Genomic DNA, 23,407 nt, shown 5'->3' on the forward strand with positions numbered 1-23,407 from the left:
ATTTTTTCTTTCTCACTACCCAGCACCACCAACTATAACTTTGTTATACTCATTTCACCCATTCCTATTGCTTGTACCGTCTTGACATGTACACTGACTCCCACCCATGCAAACACTTTTTCCACTTCTTTTTTACCCTCCAACATTCATACCTCTGATCACAATATTCATTTTCTTTTTCCTTTTTTCTCTTTCAATTACATCCACTCGCCTCAATAATTCCCTCATTTTCAACTTCATACTCTCATTTTTACATCCCTCAAATTTCTTTTCCACCTCTTTCTTTTAGACATTTTTATAATTCACCTATAATAATTCACCTATTCTCTTTCACATGTTTTCCTTTTCTTTCATCCACTCTAAATTCCACTTTTTCTCCATTTTTAGCAATTTCTCTAAGTACTCTCCTACTTCATCAATCTCTTTTATTCTTTCATCTACTTCATTCATCCTGTTAGACATTCTATTAAAAACCGCTTGTTATGGGTATCGAGGATATTATTTCTAAACATTATTAAAATTATTGTTTTTGCACATTGACCCTGAGATTGAGCTGTTTACCTGATCCATTTGTTCCTCCTACCTGGCTTTAATTATTAAAAAAAACCCTCAGGCCTCTTCTCCTTCTCCCTTTTAGATATATTCTCTCTCTATTTTTCTGACCAATTCAGCCATTCCGCCTCTCTACGGACAGGCCCCTGTCCCCTTTTTGGACTACCTGCGGTGATGCGATTGTTGGGTAGAGTTCAGTTACTTTTCAGTTAACCATCAACCTTCCAAGAGGTGTGACAACATTTGAGTTTAACAAGGAAAGACTCAAGGTGCAAGAAAAGGGATAAGGCTACCCTCATCTGAGATCTATCCTGGATTGTGGAGTTTCGTTTTTCTGACATCTCAATGTAGTCAGGTTTCTCACATGAATCCTAGCCCCATGTGGTATTCATCATAAGTAAATTTGTTTTTTTCTATTGTTATCATTGTACGCTTTCAAATATAATTATTTCTGAGAAAGTTAAGTTGTTTTCATTTTTCCCATCACCTGGCTCATTATGTCCGCTGAGATGTCCGCTTATCAAACACATCCTTTTAAAATGTCCATCGACATTAATTCAACACTATATTCTGAAAAATTTACATGTAATGCAAACAAAAATGTTAGTCTTCTGAGGCGAAACAGATTATCACCAGTCCATTTGCCAAATTTAAGGGTTTACTATTTAAGAGGGGAAAGGGTTTCAGTGTGCAAAAAATACTATTTTGCAATTTATTTTGAAATTTATTATAATTTTTTTTATTTTTAAATTTTTTGTGAACATGTGAAATGAAAATAGCTATTTTTTAGGAAAAATTTCTATATTTTATAAAAATACACCTTTAATGTAAAACACCTTTAATGTAAAAAAATTGTAAAGCTCATCGTTGAGAGGAAGTATTTTATATGTAGAAAGTTGTGTACTAAGTTTGAAATGAATCGTTAATGTAGTTTTCAAATGGCAGTGAAGCACGGACTTTTAAAAAGTGGTTTTGAGGAAAACGCATATTTAATACTTTAAAAGGTAAAAAAGTAAAAAAAAACATTTTTTTAACTTACACTGAATCATCGCTTCCAATTCTATAGAGTAGACGCTTTTCAGCAACTTCGATGTCTTCAGCCTCTTTTTTCAAGTCTTGACATTATATTATATCACTGAGAACAGTCGCTCGATCGAGCGTAAAATTATCTAAAGGGAGCTGCAGTTTTAGAGAACATGTGACTAATTAGTAAATAACTTTAAGAGTTTTGCTTCGATTTACTACCAATTTTGGGACATTATTCTTGAGATGTTGAACTATTAGAAAAGACAAAAAAGTAATCGATTTTTCAAAAGTGCAATCCCTTACCCTCTCTTAAAAAGATGTCAGAAAACTGATTTTTTAAATTGTCATAATTGTTAGAAGGATAAATCAGTTAACACCATTTTCAAGATTAAAACACGATATAAAGTTTTTATTAATATTCAAATTATAGGGCAAATAATGTAAGTTCAGCTTGTCAACGCTTAAACATATTCTCGGGTAAAAATATAAGCAAAAACGTCGCTGCCCCTGCATGTGAAGCAAAGACGTTAGTTCATATTTATTTGATACTGTAAAACACTGTTAAAAATAAAAATGTTTAGTAAATTTGATACGTTTTTTAATTTATTATCAAATTATTTGTTACAGGTGAGTCGTAAACAGCCAAATGTCGAGTTTCTGATATTTCATTCATCAACATGAAAACTTTGTGAGTCTATATTTATTTCAAAATGATTTATTATTAACCCTAACAGCAACGGATATTCAGGAATACCCAACGGACGTCCTTGTCACATCAGGAAATTTGTATATCCATAAGTTTTTTTCAAGATATCTCAGGACATTCTTGGGACATCCTACGGATATAGTATTTTTCGGATATCCTTAGGTCATCCTGAATATTCGGATGCTGCTAGGGAATTGGCCATTTTACAAGACTGGCCGTATTAGATACATTTCTGCTAATTAAAATAAACTACTGTATCTACACACGCACAAAGCTCATAAATCAACAGTTATAAAACTTAAAGATAGAATAATAGAAAATTGCACCTAAAGATATCCTTCAGATATCTTCCATAAATAAGAAGACACCTTCTCGCAATCTTGCGCAACAATCTAAGTGTGCAGTCCCATGCTGAGCAGAAAACAGAAGGCAAAGCAGAATTTCGTGAGTTGTGACAACCCGGTCGCGAGAATTAAATTTAGAGCAATATTAATTAAAGAGTTCTCGGGGATGGGGACGACTCGAGACGGGAGGCACAAAGCTTGAGCGAAAGTTCCAGCAGCGAGCAAGTACGGCGATTGAGAGACCATTTGGGTCGTCACAGAGTGCAAGAGAGATAATCAGATATTTATATTATAAAAATAATTAAATAATTTTTTTTTTTATTTATATTTATATTTTTCCACTCTCACGAAATTCTGCTTTGCATTGTGTTTTCTGCTCAACATGAGACCGTACCCTAAATCGCTCAGACGCCGATGCACTCTTACATTTAAATGATTTCAGACTTTTAGCAAATAGTATGCGTCTATTCAAATCTAAAAGTATTTGTCTATATCCAAATTCTTAATTCTTAAAAAGTAATTATTTTATAAATTTTATAATTATTGTTTAAAATTAATTGTTAATAACTTTCTTTAATCTGAATAATGTTAATTTATTTTTAAAACATAATTATGTAATATTTACAGAAACTTGTTGAAAAGCTGAAGGGTCCAATACCATCCTTGGCCTAATAAGTTTTTCGCCATTTTCCTTTTCAGAGATCGAATAATTATAATTTTTCAACCTCTTTTTTTACACCCTGAGATAATTTAATTTCAAAAACCAGCCCTTACCCAAAATTAGAAAGGGACAAGAATATAAAAATAAAAACTTTCATACAGTCACAGTCTACGTTTTACAGTTTCTTTTCAAGTTCATTTTCTAGTTACACTTACAGTTCTGATTCTTTTAAAAATACTTAAAAATAATTACTTAGTTCCAGTTCTTCTTGAAAATAAATCAGTTATTCGTTGTTTCAAGTACTAGTTCGAGTTCTACTTTTAATTCAAGTTCTATTCAAGTTCAATCCAAATCTCTAGAGAAGGAAGCCAAGGATCAACTTATTTCCACAAGTTCCTGTTTAATAAAATTCCTCATCAACATGATTTATTGCTGTTATGACGAATTCTGATTGTATCTAACTTTATTCTAAAATCTATTTCTTGTCATCTCTTTCTCTACTCCGAAGAATATTAATTCGTATATTTCTTGTTAATATCTCATAAAAATTCCTTATTTTCTATTTTTGTATTTAACAATAATTTTTATTTACCTGCCGAAAGAACATTTATACATTAATCGTGTAAATGATTCTTTTATTCCTCTTAAATAATATTCTTAAACAAAAATCAATTTGAATCGTTCCTGAGTTAGTAGACGCAAGTCTAGAATCGAAAATAAGTAATTAAAGAATATTATCATTTAATATTCTTAAAAATTTATACGAATGTTGCGTTTCCGACGTTACACTTCTTTGGATAAAGCTGAAACAAGCATTCCGGTTTATTTTAAAAATATTAATGTTTCTGTTTAAAAAAAAGAAAATTTACTAAAAATTAAAATTTAACTCTAAAAGTTACAGATGCTAAAACTGTAGTCCAATTATTATAGCACCTGTTTATTAACTTTCAGAGTTTAATTTTATACCTAAATATTCTTTTAAAAAACAACATTTAAATATTTTAAAAAATAAAATCTGGGTGCTTGTTTAAGATTCATTAAAAAAATATTAAAACATGTAAAGTATTACAGAAATTATATTAATTTTAATATTTTTATTAAACAAGGCAAACTTGAGAATTTTTTAACTGATTCTAGAAAGTTACTTAAATTTCTTTATTATAAGTTTAATTTTTATATGTTTAATTGCTGAAAAAATAGATTATGTTTTAGTGACTTAGACGGGAAAAATGTTTATTTATTAATTGCAATTACTTACAAAAAGAAAAAATTATTTTTATCACTAAAAAGTAGTATTTAACATAATTTTTAAAAACTTACCTATATCCTCCTTATCCTTATTTTAATCACACAACTTTTTTCACTACTAAAAGATATTTTATATATATTTATTGTTTTGTCACTTTTCACTTTTTATCATCCCATATATTAAGAATATTATTAAGAATGATGAAGAATATTTAAGAAAAAAACACGTGTTCTTCACTTTGCAATCGAGTACCTGCATGCAACAACTCGCCGAGCGCTCGGACGCAAGCGCTAGTAACAGTCGGGGAGCAGTGAGCGCCTCTGCGCCACTCACTGCCACCCGACTGGTATTAGAGAGTGCGTCCGAGCGCTCGGCGAGTTGTTGCATGCAGGTACTCAATCTGTAATATTCTGTAATACTCTAATATTCATCATCATGTATAATACTCGCACTCGACCACGTGGAATAAATTAGAACCTCAAAACTGCGCGCGCATAAAAATTTGAAATTATTTCAGTTAATAGCGACCGTCATCATCGTATTTCAACCACTCACGACTGTCATCATGCCATTTTTTTTCTAATATCTGTCTATATTATTATTATTTAAAATAGGTTGCTTCATTTAGCAAACTGCTACTCTATACTTGAAGCCACAGTCATCTGCACAGCAAGAGGGTCGCGACAAGACTCTTAGTATAAAGAGTCAATTTTATGCTTATAATAGCGCAAATTTCCAAGACCTGTTAACAACCCTGTTACGGTTTTCGCTTCATTTCTATTAAACTTGTGGAATTTCGATGCTCTCTTAAAATTTAAATTAATTCCTAAGAGTGTCTTAGCTTAACTACAGCCCTTAATCGCATACGATTTCTTGTTATGTTCTGTAGTTTATTGAATTACTGGGTCCAAGCATATGTTTTAGAAACATCAGTCGCAGTTCGCAGATAAAAGTTGAATAATATAACTTGCTCTCTAACTTTTGTTTTAGCCAGTTCATCAACTTCATCATTATCCTTGAAACCGCAGAGGAAAATAATATAGATATTTTTTTAATAAAAATATTCGATTATTTTATTCAAATGCGTGCTCCGTTTACTGACTCTCCGCGACTCCACTCGATATCAATCCAAATATGACATCCTAAGAGTAAATACTCTGATAAAATTATGACCACTTTTAACTCTTTCTAAATTTCGAAAACTAAATGTTAATTTAAGTTATAGTGCAACTTTGTAGGGTAAACTTTTAATGATTTTCTTATAATTCATAATTTTCTCGCTTTCTGACTTTCTGTTTTTAGATTGTTGATTGCAAATTTGAAATTTAAATTAGCGGAATAGCGGATACAAAATAGCGAGCTCATAATTTAAATTATTTCTAGTCATCATAATAAGTAGTTACAAATTTTATTATTCACTTATATTTTGTCATATTTTAGACAAATATGTGTAGATATGAATATGCAAATATAAAAATAGATGTAGAGCAATAATTTCTAAAACGAGCAACCCAAACCTACAAAGTTTTTCTTTTTTCCTAAATGTTAATTTTCTTGTAGTATTTTTTTTTAAATCACTATGTAAACAGATGTTTCAAAGAAAATTATTTACTCTTATTATTAACAATTCAATGATACCTTTTTAAAAAAATAAATTGCAGCCAAAATTTCAAATAAAAATTTATTTTGGGTCTAAACTTTTGGCTTGATTGTATAAGTATTAACGTTTTTCCCTATCAGTTAACAAAAAATGATTTTAAAAATAGAAATTAAATAGATTTATTTAAATTTTCTGATTATAAATCAGATGTCAGATTTTTAAAATTTCCAAAATTCAATATGGCGAATCCAATATGGCGCAAAAAATTTTCAAAAAAAGCTTTGATTTGCTTCAAAATTGTAAATTCTTTTTATCCCACGGGCACAATAATAGTACTTTCAGATAACAGACGCCAGGGAGTAAAGCCATTAATTTGTTTGACTATGTGAAAGTAACGGTCATTTTTTCTCCCGAGTAAAAATATGACACATGATTCCATGCGCATTTCATCCAAGGAAAAAAAGTAAACGCCATTTTCAGACAAGACGAACAAGTGAATGAATTTTGCTCCCTTTCGTCTGTTATCTAAAATCGCCTCTTTTGTGCCTTTAAAATAAAAACTATCGTAAGAAATAATCTAAACTTTATCTTAGCAGTTTCGTTTTTTTTTAAAGAAAAATAAAGATCTAAAAAATATTTTTAAAATCGAAATAAATTATGTAAATGAATATTTCTTTTTTGAAAAGGTCAAATTGAAACTAATTTTCTACTCATACATATCTTACTTTATTCTCTGAACTTTTATTTTCAGAGCTACGTTGAATATTCTAATACCTAATGTCGTATAAAAAGGTTTGCCAGAGCTGTTGGCAATTTCATTTTAAATTTTATTGAAATAATAATCGAACAAAATATTTGAAAAAATGAAGAAGGCGCAAAATGTACATCTGCAACATGTACATATAATGAATTCTCGGTGCAGTTCAAGTTTTATATCCAAATAATCTTGGATATTTTTCGTCCATTTATTTCTACTGCAAGACTTACTTTTTCAATGCGTTAGCGTTTGATACCCAAACGTTTTCTGCAAACAATACTTTTTATTTTCAGTTGTTATATTCTGTAACCTATTCGATAAATTTCTATTCGCTAATAAGATCATAAGAATATTTTGTTATACAAATTTTATCTTACTAGAGTTTAATTTTTTAAAAAAATTTCAATTTACCTTCACCCTTTCTGACTTTGAATTTCAGGCACAAATAATTATTGAGGAGTACCCATGAAATACCCTCAGGATAGTGTACGAGATGGAGAAACTTATTAATGAAATTCACACCTGGGCGAGTTCACTTGAAGTGATGGCTACAATTTATGCTGCTTTAATAAATTTTTATGAAAGTAATTACTTGGTTACTTTTCAAGATTAAAATAATAACTCCAAAAGATTTTTTTTTTAAATTTAAAAGATTTAAAACATTTTCCAAAATATTCGAAATTTTATTTTTAATTATTTTTTAGTTCATCATAACTCTTGTTGATTTTAAAAAAATGAATATTACTTTTTTTCTGCAAAATTCTTGTATTTTAATATTTTTTCTATGAAAAATTAAAAAGAAAATTAAAAGCACTGCAAATAACTACTATTTGTATATCAAAAATTATTAAATAATAATATTATTATAAATGTTCTTATTTGCTACGAAATAAACGAATTTTTTATTTATAATTTTAGGTATTTATTTGCATATGTATTTAAATAAGTCTGAAATGAACTAAAAGTCTTAAAATCAACATTAATAAATGTTTAGTTAGAAATATTTCTAAATAGCATTAGATTCAATAACACGAGTATTAATCCAACAAGAAAATCATGCATTATATCGAAGAGCTTATTTTCTAAAATATATGAAAATATTTTAACTCATTTAATAAAGAATCATCATGAACACCTGCTTCAGTTCTAATTTTCTCAGCTGCATTTTTAGTATTTGCTCTTTTCATTCTTCTTAGATTAAGGTTGCACAATTTCTCCGTTCTCTCCTCACATTCTTTCAAGTCTCCTTTAAGGAGCTGCTCTCGAGAAATTAAAAACATTCTACAAAATTTGTGTTAGCAGATGGTCCAAGGAATCCAAAAAAATTCGTTGACTGCTAAAATATTACTAAGAAATGAAGCTTCAATATACATTCACAAAGAATGACATCTTATGGATATTAAATTTAAATATAACGGAAAAATTGTTTCTTTAGGCATTTCTGTAAAAAAGAAGTTGTAAATTTTTGTAAAATTCTTTTTTTGTTCAGCTTTCTCATGGAGATGATAATAATAATTGAAATAAATGAATGACTTTCATTTTCATTTTTTGGTCAAATTACTGAACAAATTTGCAAGGTTTGCTAACTTATTTATTATAAATACAATTCATTTTAATCTACCCATAATATTTTATCTCATTTACTGAATAGAATACTAAAATAATTCCAACTCTGTAATTCTTTCCAAGGTATGGGCTCTCATCCAATTAATTTAACGAATAGTTAATTACGAAACGGATCCACTACCTATTAAATAATTTACTGTTTCCTTAGAGCAATTACGTTTACTACGGGTTGAGCATTTTAGATGTTTTCAAATTAACTTTATTTATATATTTTTAATTCGCTTAAATCCGAATACTCTATGTAATATTTAAATAACATTAAATATTCAAATTCATCTTTAACATTTGAAAAAAAAATTTCTTTATTATATATGAAGTAAAAACTTTTATATTTCCATTATCCTTTTCACTAAATTAAATATGTATAATATTCACCTGTAAAGAGCTAATTAATTTTTTTAAAATTCAAATTGAGTAATTGAAAATGTTTATAAGTTTTTAATTACTATTGTAATTTTTCCTATATTTTTTGTTCCGCTTTAACAAGTCCTTCTTTTTTTTTCAATCTACACTGGCAGCGAAAATGGGAACTGCAACTTGGAGTAATATGGAGAATAAATCGCAAGCTGGCACTTCACTATCCGATAAAGAAACTTTTTCTATTGTAAATTTAGATCCTGACGATCCGGATGACGCATTAGAAGAAATACTACTGAGGATTTCATGATTTGCATAAAAACGAAATAAAAAACTATATATATATATATATATATATAATGATTAGAATCAAAGAGAAGAAACTTTTTTTTACTTTATATTTTTATAAATTTTTTTTTGTTTGCCATAATATTAATTAAATTTTTTCGAGCTTTGTAACTTTAATAATAAACAAAATAAAAAACTTTTTATAAAGCCTTTAATTACTGAAGAGTGAAGGGTGGGCAAAATTGTTTGAGCGGCACTCTATACGTTATAAATAAAATGAAAAATGAAAATAATTTGAAGAATCTCTGACTAGCATCATTTTATGCTCACATAATCATTTAGAGCTATCAGAGACTGTACGAAATAGAATTTACTTTAAAAATTAACCATGAGCGATTACCATGGAGCTCCATGGAGTTATAAAATTGCAGTGGACCCGAAATTTGATTTGTAAACTCTGTATAGAAGCAAATCGGGAAGTAAAACAATAGAATAAAATTGTAGTTTAATAGCTTCCCTGATGTATACTATGGTTTGTTTTAGACTAGATTTATGTGTTTGTACTACATTTCTCTTTCGATTTCAAACATCTGCTAGTAATGAATTATGGATTTACTTGAAACGAATACTAAGATACGTTACAGATACTATCGATTTAAAATTAGTATATTCGTTGTGCTCTAAAAGAGCGGGACTTAGGAAGCAAAAAGTATTAGATTATGTTTCAAGTTTTTTGATTAAACTTGAAAAGAAAGAGGATTATTAATAGAAACCACTGATGATTGAAGCCTTCATTAACTATCAATTAACTTTCCTTGTAATAGACAATTTCTTACATCAACTACATCCTTCTAGGAAAAATTTTATTTTAAAAATGTGGTTTATATTTGGAATAAAGAAAAAATTGTTTGGTTGGGTCCTTTGTCGCGAACAAATTTTGAAAAAAGTGCGTTTGATTTGATAGTTAGTATTTAGAAATGACGTGCTTTGTTTTTAAAAATAGTAGAAAGCTTAAAATGAAATACTCCTAAGGATTTCTCTTATAGTGAATTAGAAAAGTTATAACTAGAGTAGATTAGTGTGATGCTGTACATGACAGCGAATTAACAACTTGTCGCAGATTTCTGTTTTGGATGCGTCGCGTCAACAGTCGCATCTTATGCATTTTTGGACCCTTTATAAATTCTTCTAAAAGGCAGAAAAGTATAAGGAATTCATGTACATGTTCTTTTATGTCTAAGTGTAATAAAATGTGAAGATAGATAGATATTTTGGCAAATAACATTTTGAAACGTTTTTAAGCAAAAAAAGAAGAAAATAATTTTTTGAAACTCTTTACCAACAAGTCATTTTAATAAATTGAGTCATGTGCACGACTATAAATATAACCTATTTACGACCGTCAATGCTACTTCAACTATACTATCCTTATTAGAATCGTATTTACGGTCCTATTTGTTGTCCTATTTGCGGTTCAATTTCGATCATATTTACGATTCTTTTTACGGTTCTTTTCAGTAATTCGATTCTTCTTTCCAATGGACAACCTTCCGACATCTTATGGAGATCATAATTTTCGGATTAGAGAACCGGTATCCTGAAATATATTCCTTGTAGTTATGGTGTTTGGAAATTATTTTCAGATATTATTAGCTAAAACATGCTTCCTTAACGTCAATATAAAATATTCTTTCTTAGTTTATAATTTTTAATTATATATACAAAATCAAAAAACAAATAACCATGCCAAGTCAAAAGAGCAGTACAGCCATTTACAATTATAATGTGTATTATTCTTTTAAGAAAAGAATAAATATGCAAAGTAGTTACAGGAAGAGATTCTTGTATTATTTTTGTTATAGTTAAGGAAAGCAAAGGATACCTTAAATTTGGAAAGAGACATTGTTATGTTAATTTTATATACAAAGACAGAAAGCGTAAAATTTATCAACCTAGAGGTACTTATATCATTCTGCTTGGCTAGAGATAGAAAAAAACTCTTGTCATTTTTCATTTTTTGAGAAAGAACGTGAAATACAAAAACTCGAATTACATCAAGACAATCTATTCACGATCAAGAATGATAGTGTTACGTCCCAATTCCCAAAAATATGGTAAATAACAATACTGGTTTTAATTTAATTAAATAATGGTGTATCCTATAAATACAGTATCCAATTTTACAAATTCGTTAAATAAGAATTTAATTTGTAATAAATAAACCATAAACGATCATCGAGTCTCCACGATAGGAATTTTCATCTTATCAGAATACACCAACATCGAAAACTAAAAAGTGAATTTTCATTTTTTTGTAACTCTTAACTTAAAATTGTTAAAATGCATTATAATATTTAATATTACTTATGCGTCGATGATGCAGCACGAGTAGTGAAACTCATTGGCTTGCGATCATCGAGGTTAAGTACCGTTAAATACAAAAGGTACTCAAATGGGTGAGCTCAACTCTCTCGCTGTAACCCAGTATTTTCACTGCTATCGATATATATCAAGCGGGAGGTTTGACGTCAACGTGTACAATGGTGTGCACAGACGATTATTGTCCTGTACACATCATTGAAACTCAAATGTCAGTAAACGAAATGCAAGTTAATTTCATACATTTTCTCTTTATCTGAATTTACAACGGTATATTTCATAAACAACTTCGTGTACTATTATTTTTTTGTTAAATCTGAACATCATTTTTCTTTTAATAGAGAAAACTTTTTCATGTTATCAAGAACAATTTTTGCAGATGTAAGTTTATTAAAAATTTTGTAACCACCTTTTCTTAAAAGATGTAAAATAACTCGTTTCGAAAATGTTAAATTCCTTTAGAAATGGATAAGGCATAATATTCGATTTTCAAGTGGTTCAGTCAATGTTCATTAGTGAGGCGAAATGAGTGAATTGTGAATCATAAACACAACTAAACTGTGAATATAGGAACTTGCTTTCGTTACTGCCTTTGATGTGGGTTCTAGCACGGTGTCATCACGTAGTGAGATCATCCTGTTTGTGAACAACTCTACTTTATTACAATATTATGTATCCTTTTGTTATTTTAACTTATGTTTAACCTGATGATTGCAATTTATTCATGATTTATCACCCTGATTCAGCATTGTTTCTATTGATCTCATGGTGGTCAAGTTTCTATCTCTGTTATTGTTCTTTATATCTGCTACACTTACTGAATTATGAGATTTTCTGTTTTGTTCTTTGGTATCAAAATCTCCCATTCAATCCTTCTGATGGGTTTATTATGAACACTTCTACCATGTTAAGGTATTCGAACTATTTACAATAAAGTTATCGATCTTGAACATTATTTGAATTATTTATCTATTACAATTCCCTTATCCTTTTCTTTTATCATATTAAACAATATTGTTTAATATGATTTGAATTTATCAATCTATCAGATACTATTGTTGGAACAAATTAAACTGGATTCTTTAAAAAGGAATAAAAGAAAAAAAAAACAGTCTGGCTATTTAAGGAAAATTACAAAAGTTTAAAGGTAATAACAACATATAAAATTTGGTAATTTCATTGGTGAGTTAAATTGTCAGTTAACTATTATTATTATTCACACAAGCTTAGACTCCTACACAACACATTCTTATATAAATTAAACAAATTCAAGATAGTCTCATTTTGTTTATATGAACTAAATATTATATTTGCAATAACTATTGCAAGAGAATTATAAAGTAATTATTGCAAACTAATGGTTTAAAATCACTATAATTGTTAATACATGTAAAATTATGAGATAACCGATTATATTTCTAATCTCGGGGAATTTCAATTTGAATAATCTGTGGGAATGGACACCATTACACATTGTAATGTTTTATCACAACTATCTCATTCACACCTGCCTTTTAAATTTCTTCCTTTATTTTTCAATATAAATACCGTCTAGGGTAACTGCTTCAGTCGGTTGGCACTGTGCCAAAAAGTTGGCACTCTTCTTTTTTTCTTTTAATAACGAAAAATACTAAATTAAATATATATTTTATTTTTGTAAAAAATATTCCGAATTTTAATAATGATATGCAAAACATAATAGTTTTTAGTTATTTCTTGTTATTAGAAAGGTGCCAAGCACATGGACGCAGGTTCAACGACTGGAGCAGTTATCCTATCCGAAATTATTTTATTAATAATAATGTAAGAAAAGGGTCCACTACCTTTAAATTATTATTTGTTTCCAAAGAACAAAAAAAAAGTTTACTACGGGATGAGTACCTAATTTTGAGTTTGTTCACTTAATTTGAATATTTTCAATACAGTTAAAGCTGAATTCTTGAAATAAGAATTTTATTAACTTAGAAAGAAAATAATTTTTTCATTTTGGAAAATAAATTTTAGTAAAAATACTCAAACTGAGATTCATTGCAAATGGAAATAACGCGAGAAAACAATTTATTTTAAGGAATAAAGTGTGTATTGTTTTCCATAGGAACTGGCAACATGCACATGACACATATGATCGTATGTTGCTATGCAAAAATGAAAATACAGTTTTCGTAAAATTGAAGTTTTTAATTATTTCTGAATGTGTACTGAGTGTCATCCTCTGTTATATTTAAACTATATATTCAATTTCCCAAATGGAAAATATGTTTTGTTTTGTTGTTTTAAAGAAAAGTTTGTTGCAGTTCTGGTTGTTGACAAAACTCTGTTACAGAAAAACTGCAAATATTTAATTTTTTAAAAATGATTACATCAAATGAAATATTCATCCTATATATTTATATTAAAAAATGAGTTTTCTAAATGAATATAGGGCATAATATTTTATATTTTTCAAGAAAAGGCGAATGCAGATTTTTAATAAATTTAGATCTGCATTGTTGATAACAAGAACCCCCCCCCTAAAGAGAACTTCAAAGTCGACAGGATTTTTACATAGAGCTTCAATGGAAAAATTGCATCGACTTTGACATCCCCTTAAGAAGAGATATACACTTAACATGCACGGAAAAATTTTATTAGTAGACTTTTCCCGAATTCGTTCAAGAACTGAGAGCACGAGAATAATGAAAAGAAAGCTTAAACTTGATTATTAGTAATGTTTTTTTTACGAAAACGTAAAGAATAATTCTAAAAGTCTTCTCAAATATTTAGAAATAATGATGATTCTAAAAAGGAGAGATGACATCGATACTTCAATTAAAAAACAGAAGCAGAATTCTAAAGTAATTCAGAACGATATGCAAGCTTGTCAGTCTAAACAAAAAAAAACATTTAATGTATGTGAGGAAACAATGGGGTAACAGAACTGTGCAAACGCATTAGTCACAGATTGTACACACATACATTGACATAGATATGCAAACTACACATTATTCGGAAGCATAGCCTACACAACAATAACCAACACTTAAATTATATTACAACTAACAAATACAGCGCTATAATTCTCGTAAGCTTACACGAATATGCAAATAAAATATTACGTTTGGCTTATTGAATCTTCTTTACATGTGACCTGGTCTAGAAAAAGGCATAGGTGTCAAAAACTCATTTTTACCTTTTTTGCGGATTTACATTACGCATCCGATGTTATATTTTCAAAATTCAAAATGGCTGATCCAATATGGCGAGCGAAATTTAAAATTCATCGGATTCGTTTGAAACTTAATACTCTGGGGTTCTTGGGTTCGCTGATTACTAATCCGGTGAAAGATTTCAAAAATTTAAAATGGCAGATTTCATATGTCAGAAGAAATTTAAAAATCATCGGACACGCTTGAAATAACGCATCTGAAATGAGTTTTCAATTTCGTCCGCCATATTGGATCCGCCATTATAAATTTTGAAAATCCAACATTTTATTCGTAATCAGCGACCCCCGAGTTATGAATTTTTAGTGAATCGATAGAATTTTTGAAAAATATTTCTGCCATATTGGTTCGTCCATTAAAATAAAAAAAATATTTCTTTTTCAGAAAAAGTGGCGTTGAATATTTTCTCTATTCCCAAATTGTAATAGATTTAGAATCTTTCAAATAAAACCTTTAAATACTGAAATGGAGAAATATCCTTTCTCATCTAGTCTCAGGTGAATTGAAATGAATTGAAATTTACAAATTTCTATTTTATACGCAGGATTAAAAAAAGGGGGGTGAATTTTCGGGATAAAATGGAATTATATTTTTTAATTCCATTCTATTCCAGTCTTTTTACCCTGAAAATTTCCAAAAAAAAAGAAACATTAAAATCCGTTGAGATTTCAATTGTCAGCAGAATTTTGTCCAGCAGCGTGCTTTTTCTCCCACTGTGTGGATCGGTGCGGTGGTAGAAAGCAATTTGCATTTTGCAGAGCGCACTATGTCACAGTGGTGTCCCCATCAAACAATGATAAAAATTATTAATATTTTCTGAATATTATTGCATCATTGTTACAGTTATTACACATTCTTTAAAACGCGAGGATTTTAAGTGAAAAATAAAGTCTTTCCATTTTTAAATTGAGGAATGTAGCATAAAAATATGAGTTGTATCCCTTGTCAGTGGTGCTTCTTCAAAATTCTGTTTCTAGCATTTTTATTTTTTTAAATAAATTTTTATTGAATTTCCATTTTTATAAGACTAATTGACTAAGACTAAGACTAAGACTAAGACTAAGACTAAGACTAAGACTAAGACTAATTGACTAAGACTAAGACTAAGACTAAGACTAAGACTAAGACTAAGACTAAGACTAAGACTAAGACTAAGACTAAGACTAAGACTAAGACTAAGACTAAGACTAAGACTAAGACTAAGACTAAGACTAAGACTAAGACTAAGACTAAGACTAAGACTAAGACTAAGACTAAGACTAAGACTAAGGTTACGACTTTGACTTTGACTAAGACTAAGACTAAGACTAAGGCTAATTGACTAAGACTAAGACTAAGACTAAGACTAAGACTAAGACTAAGACTAAGGCTAAGGTTACGACTTTGACTTTGACTAATACTAAGATTTCGGCTAAGACTTGACTTAGACTTGACTAAGACTTTGAATAAGACTTTGACTATGACTTTGACTAAGACTTTGACTATGACTTTGACTATATGACTTTGAGTAAGATATTGACTAAGACTAACACTTGATTAAGATTGTGACTAAGACTTTAACTAATACTAAGATTTCGGCTAAGACTTGACTTAGACTTGACTAAGACTTTGATTAAGACTTTGACTAAGATTGTGATTAAGACTTTGACTAAGACTAAGATTTAGACTAAGATTGTGACTAAGATTTAAACTAAGAAAGTGACTGTAACCATGACTATAACTAAGTCTAAACCTTAGTTTTAGTCTTAGGCTTACTTTGACAAATCGTTGACTTGGTTTTGATTTAAAGTAAAATTTCATTAATAGTAAAAAATACTATCTCCCTTTAAATATTTCTGTTTAATCGTTTCAGAATGAAATTAATTGCTGCATAAAGTATTTAATACATTTAAATAAAAAAATAAACAAAAAAAATTAATTGTAATATAAAATATTTATTTTACGTAAATGAGAGAATTGTATTTTTTTAAATATTAAAAATATATAACTTCTTTTTTATACAATAAGTTTGCATAAACATATTTATCGATATATTTTGGTCAGTTATTCTAACCTGACCGTGGTGTACTAAAATCCTTTAGAGAGTACATAACTTAATAAACAAACAATGTACATTGTTGATTTTACTGTAGAGCATCCGACACTAAATTTCGTGGGTGTACACAGCAGGAATGTGTAGTAATTCTTGACATTTATACACTCGCAATGGAGAAAGTTTCAGTATCATTCATGCAGCAGAATGAAAATAAACTAAGAAGTGATTAATAGCAGTAGTAGAACCATGGTTTGCTCAGACACAGGAATTTCAGAGAAGCAACTACACTGCACTGAACTTGTCAAGTGCTGATCTCGTGGTCTCGTTTATACGAAAAGAATTGCTCAACTTTTAACTCGAGTTTTTTTTTTTTTTTTTGCAAAATACCAAAACAAAAATTTGTAACCATTAGAAATAACAGATATTTTGTTGGTTGTGGTTTAAATCAGAACAGTTGAGAATTTACTGGATTTTATTTAAAATGAAACTTACTAAATCGTTAAAATTTTAATATTTATTTATTTCTGTTCAAAAATTTTTATCACTCTTATTGTAATTCACAATCCGTTGAAATCTAAATTCTAAACGATAATTTTTTTTATTTCATTTATTATTAAATGCTTTGCATCGATACATTCTTACGTTTAATTTTCTAAAATGATTCTTATTTTTTCTTTTGTTTAAATAAAGTTTTTTAAGACGCACAATGTTCATAAAATGAATACAAAAATGTAATGCACTCGAAATTATCTACTAGGCAGCGGTTTTATTTTCACTTTTTTACGAGCGAACCCCTCTAGTACGCATTTCTATACATGCATAAACAAACGTAATTTAAATGAAATAAATAGTGAAATGGTAAATAAAGGTTGTGATCAAAGAACCGGTTATAATTTTTTTAAGCTCTAAAAAATTGTCCTATAAATAAAAAATAGAGAAAGGCAGAGACTATTAATCGTTTACTGAGAGTGGATTCAGCATGTAAAATTTATGAAATAAACAAATTGTAATGTTTTAAAAAGTTTTTCGAAATGTTTATCATTTAAAAAAATAAATTATACATTACAACAATATTTTACCTATTGTTTACAATTTATAACTGTAGTATTTAATACCAAACAAAATTTAATCGCTGTTGAACAAAAAAACACGAGAAAACACTACCCAGCTTATCGGACGCTAAAGCAACTTTAAACATTTACCATTTCACTATTTATTGTTTTAGTACACTGTAACTTTCTAAAAACCATTTTCAAACCATAATGAATAGCTTTCTCCATGATTCTGTTTTGTCTTTTTGTTCACAAAATACGTCTTTTTTTATTTCTGTTTCACTGCGAAATATTATATATAATTACCTGGAATTTAGAGAGTTGATGTGAAAAATGGTAATTAATGCCTTATTAAAAAAACGATTGTAAATAGAACTATATAAATAGAACCATAGAATCGTAAATATGAAAGTAAATAAGACTTGTAATTAAGTGATGTAGAACACAGAAAAATATTCGTTTATCACTTTTTAAGTAATCAAAATCTTTGTAATTGAGATGTTATCGGTAACCGTTATATCTATTATTAACTAGAATAATTGAATTATTGAAAAATTTTAGTTTATTTAAGGGGATGTCAAAGACGATGCGATTTTTCCATTGAAGCTTAATGTCAAAGTCCAATCGACTTTGACATATATATGTGTTACGTCTCAGAAAAAGACTCGTAATTTAACGAATCTTATTCTAAAAATTCCTGTTTTATTTACGGAACGGAAGGCTCCGAACTAATAAAACAGGAGAAGGAAATCAAATGGTCAGAACTTAGGTCATGAATTCTTTTATTGATTATTTGTTACAATGAAAGGGCAACACTCTCTTTTTAAAAATTGGCAGGTTTCCTCTCCTGAATTGATTTGTTTGTCTCACTGTAAGTAGAAACAAACCATCCATAAAATTTAAGGAGATATTACACAGAAATAAATATGAGGAAAATATCTTACCTTATTAACTTAAGGGCATCCGGGAAAAATCGAGCCCAAAAAGTGTTTTCCCGCGTGTCGTCTCACTCCTAAATAATTAGAGATATTTAGTTCGGATTTATCATGATAATTAGGGGAATTCATGATGATAAAGAATATTTTCGAAATTTGCAAGTAATTTTTGAAATAAATATTGAAAAACGAAATTACAAAAGTTGGATTTTTGGCGAAAGTGAGAGGCAATATGGCGGCGAGCACACAGACAAGTAGATCTATGTGTCAGTGGTCAAGGAGGTGGCGCCAATTCTCGGAAGTGGTCGCGAGTTGAACTGAGGGAAATGTATTAACCTCAAATTACTCCACTTTCAATCGTTAATTAAATAATTTCCTCGCAAAATTATTGCAAAAACGGAGAGGGCCGCTCCTCGGAGAGTCTTCCTCTATCACCCCTCCAAATATGAACCCGAAATATTTTATCCTCTCAAAATGAGACGTCTATACTGAACCGTAAAAACCCCCTTTTTCCGTATATTTCAACAATTTTTTTCAATAATTATTTATCAAAATTTCTCTAAATTCCGAGAGGACCGCTGGTCCCAGAGCATTTCTCTATATTTACCAAAAAATCCCGACTCAAAATATTCTTTTCTTTTTAAATGAGATGTCTATCACGAAACCAGTATTATTTCCCGGATGCCCTTAAGTTGGATGCATGCCCAGTAGATAGCTTCTACCAAATAGTGAATCCAAAATGACTTTAGAGGTCCGTAGAATTGAAAACTGGGTCTAAATAGTTTATAGGTAGAATTTCCTTTAGACTAGGTTGGAACTAGATTGGAACTTCCTTCAAAAAGAGACAGGTACATGGCCACGACAGGCCTTAGACTGGCTTATGAATGTTACACTGAGAAAAATGGATATTAAAACTCTTAAATATATTAGATATTAAAAATGAGATACTTAAATATATTATCTAGATTTTAACGCATAGTATATCAGATGTTTAGATTTAATATGTAGTGTATTGTAGAATATAACGTTTAGATATTGAACTTGACAATCTAATATATTCAAATTTAATATCTGGGCGTTGCGCAAGCGCAACGTCTAAGGCGCCTACAGCAGCCTACAATAAAGAAAAAGTGAGGTTATATTATCAGCCTGTTTTGATGTGCGAGCATCAAAATGGAAAAACTTACGTCGTAACTGCCAGCGAAAATTAATATTTTTTAAGTTCATTAACAAAATTAAGCAAGAAATTAAACAAAATTACAATAATTTTGCAAGGAAATTATTTTATTAAAGTTTTAAAGTGGAGTAATTTGAGTTTCATTAGTTCACCGCGGCCACCAGAATTGACGCCACCTCCTGGACCACTGACACGTAGACCCAACTTGTATGTGGTTTTTCCCACATGCCCAAAATAAATAAACATTTACTACAATTATTTCATGTGTTTTTTTAGAATTTTTATTGCAATGACTGGGAAAAATAATAATTTTTCCCGCAGTCTCATCAAGAAAAATAACCAGAAAAAGATCAGGATTTTTGTTTTAAATTAGGACCCTGATTATTTATACACGGAGAAACTTTTTCTTATAATATTAAATATATTTGGTTATGTTTATTCTAAAAGTACGTTAGAATGTGAGGATTTTTCGTGCGTTGTGCTAATAATTTCAACATTAATACGAAAATATGATAAGTTCGTTATATATTAAGCAACCTTCGGTGTACAAAAATTACTATCTGCATTAGAAATAGTCTTATTTTTCTTTAGAAAAGAATAAAATGCTAGTTTTTGTTTGTGAAATAATACGGTAATTCTAACCTTTTTTCCACATATAGATAGAATATATAACAGACATTCTAACGTAACATACCAATTTTGGAAGGACTGCGGGCGGACTTAACCGATTTCGCCCGAGCATCACCGAGTCCATCACCTGACGTCGCGAACTAACCCTAATGTTTTCGAAGTTGAAATTCACACGTGTATGAAAGAAAAAAACCTTTTATTAATAAACGTGAATGTCTCCTCATGCCAAATTAAATTCAAGAACTGTTCCTCAATATAACATAATTTTTTTCACGACTTTTACTTATTTACATAATTTGATTAGAAAGTTATTTAAAAAAATGCTCTCTCTCGAAGGTACATATTTTTCCACTCGTTTAATATATAAGGACGATTCAGCTGTGTACTTCTAACGAATCGTGCGATCTTTCGGTTTCCGTGACCAATCGTCGTGTCTTTACTTGCGTGTGCGTGTGTGCGTTAATAATATAGGTTAGGTTCTTACGTCGTGTTATAAATATATTTACCTACAGTTACAGTGTCGTACACTAATGGCATCTACCATCAGATCCAAGTATCACTATCGTCTCTATGAGTATCTATATAGACAATTAATTTGTTGTGTTTCTTTTTAATTCATGGCTTTCCCAACTTTGCAAAAATTATTATTTTCTTTCTAAAACAACATACTAATTTTCGTTAGTTTCCTTATGAAGAACTGTAAAATGTATACTGAATGAGTGTTTTTGATAGTCTCAATAGCAATTTCTATAACCTATGTCGTTTTTCCCTTGAATCTAACCTAACATACTAAAATGTCTCACCAGTTTTAAGAATTAGTGGTATTAAAAGTTTCTCCGTGTAAAAATTAAAAAATTGCTATAATTCTATTATTATTATTATCATTTATAAATATTAATTAACAAATTATGTATTATATCTGTAATTATATTATAGAATAAATTAATAATTATTAATGCACTAATAATGTAATTATTTGGTAATAATGAATAGTAAATTATATGCGCTGTTTGTCGAATTTTGAAATTTTAGGAATTTGATTATATGTTTAAGAATTTCTGTCAAGTTTTGAGCTCTACTTCGTGGTTTTCAGAAACCAAATGTTGTTATTTTACCGCAAGATTTAAAAATAAGTTACATTTAACCTATAAATTTGAAATGACGTTTGCGTATATCTTAGATAGTAAAATTAAATATCTGAGATACTTCACTGAGAGAAATGGATAGTCAGATTTTGATGTTAAAAAGATGAAGTTACACGATACTATCATTATGCTACTGCCAACCATCACAGATGCTAAAGAAAATATAGTTATGCTACCCCGTACTACCAAGATGTTACTCCTGATGATATTGATGGTAACGGTGACTATCTAGATAGCTGTCTGTATACGTAGCATTAAAGATGGTCACCCTAACCACAATTATGTTACCCACTACTATAAATTTCTCTCCGTGTTGTCTTACAGTTCACTTTCATATAGATATTGAATTTTAACATCCTGGATATTATAGGTTAATATATTCTGTCCAATATATTTAGATAGTGAAATTAAATATCCAAGATACTTGTCTTATAGTTCACTTTCATAGATATTGAATGGTAATATCTAGATAGTAAGCCTTAATATCCATTTTTCTCAGTGTAGACCTAAATACTACAGGGCGTGCAAAGATAGGGCTCGTTTAAACTTGAGAACTTATAAAACTTTTACTACTCTCTGATATCACGCACAAGTTGCGGTAGGATATTATCAAAGACTGGAGCAACGCTACTACAAGATTGACTTTTGCCGTTAAAAATTTTTTTGCCCTGTAAATCGGAATATTAAATTAATAAAACCTGTCAGCTCGTCAGATCGACAATTGTAACAAAACTAGAAACATATTCTGCCATTCGTATTTTATTATTTTTCATATTCATCGAGAAATGTTCAATTGGAAATCCACAAAGCCATCAACGTTATTCTTGGTCAAAGTCATCAGGGGAAGTGCTTCCTGGTGCATATATTTGGATGTGATTCGGATGCCATTTTTATTAAAAAACCCTAAGTGCATTGCTGGTGACTATAAATAATAAGGCGTTCTGTTTTATCGGCCGAAAATAATTATCTATCGCGGATAAGTGAAAACTGAAAAATTGTAAAAATAGTAGTACGCCTGGTATTCACAATAACGAGAACGATTTGATGTTGTAGTAAGGCGCATCACGCCATGACAAGGAAATTTAAATTCTTTAAAAAATAAAATAGTTAAATCGTTCGGAATTTTCCTAACAATTTCTGAATTAGTCTGGCTTCTTTAAAATTTTAATAAATTAATCTTTTAGATATTTTTAAGTAAAATATCCTGGCGCTAAAATAAAATATTTTTCACTAAATTTAAAAATCAGTAAATTCAAAGTGTAGATAACGTTCATTCCTAACCTCTTGTCAAATAGTTGATTGATTTTGGTTAAATAAAAATTAAAAATTGGATTTAAATATCAAAATAAATATTTAAATTGTTTAAAAGGCTTAAAATAATCAATTTAATTATTTAAAAATAATAAAAGATAAAAAGAACGTTATAATATACACGTATATGTGACGCTCCACGAGAAAAGGGACCTTATGACAAGAGTAAATAAGGTCCCTTTTCTCGTGGAGCGTCACATATACATTTATTTTATGAAGTTGAAATAAGAACTTTACAATATTTCAAAAATAAGTATAAGTTAGTATTAGAGAATATCTAAGTAACTACTATACCAGCGTGGAAATTAATGCGTCGTGAATTTGCATTTATTTGTGTAGCGAAATTGCGTTAGGTTATAGATTTATGTATGCAT

The 23,407-nt window shown here is 29.3% G+C and overlaps 1 protein-coding gene across 4 annotated transcripts in view; it reads left to right on the forward strand.

Annotated features, from left to right (window-relative positions):
• The window catches only part of LOC122498078 (igLON family member 5-like), a 222,252-nt gene that overhangs the window by 86,369 nt on the left and 112,476 nt on the right, over positions 1-23,407 (forward strand). For 3 of the 4 annotated variants that reach the window (XM_043605629.1, XM_043605628.1, XM_043605626.1), the window contains exon 2: positions 2,206-2,266. The exons of the other annotated variant lie outside the window; for it this stretch is intronic. The gene's annotated coding sequence lies outside the window, so the exon portion shown is untranslated. The remainder of the gene's footprint in view (positions 1-2,205; positions 2,267-23,407) is intronic. 4 annotated transcript variants of the gene reach the window in all.

The sequence above is a fragment of the Leptopilina heterotoma genome, unplaced genomic scaffold (genome assembly GCF_015476425.1).
Source record: "Leptopilina heterotoma isolate Lh14 unplaced genomic scaffold, ASM1547642v1 Lhet_142, whole genome shotgun sequence".
In the NCBI taxonomy this organism is placed as follows: Eukaryota; Metazoa; Arthropoda; class Insecta; order Hymenoptera; family Figitidae; genus Leptopilina; species Leptopilina heterotoma.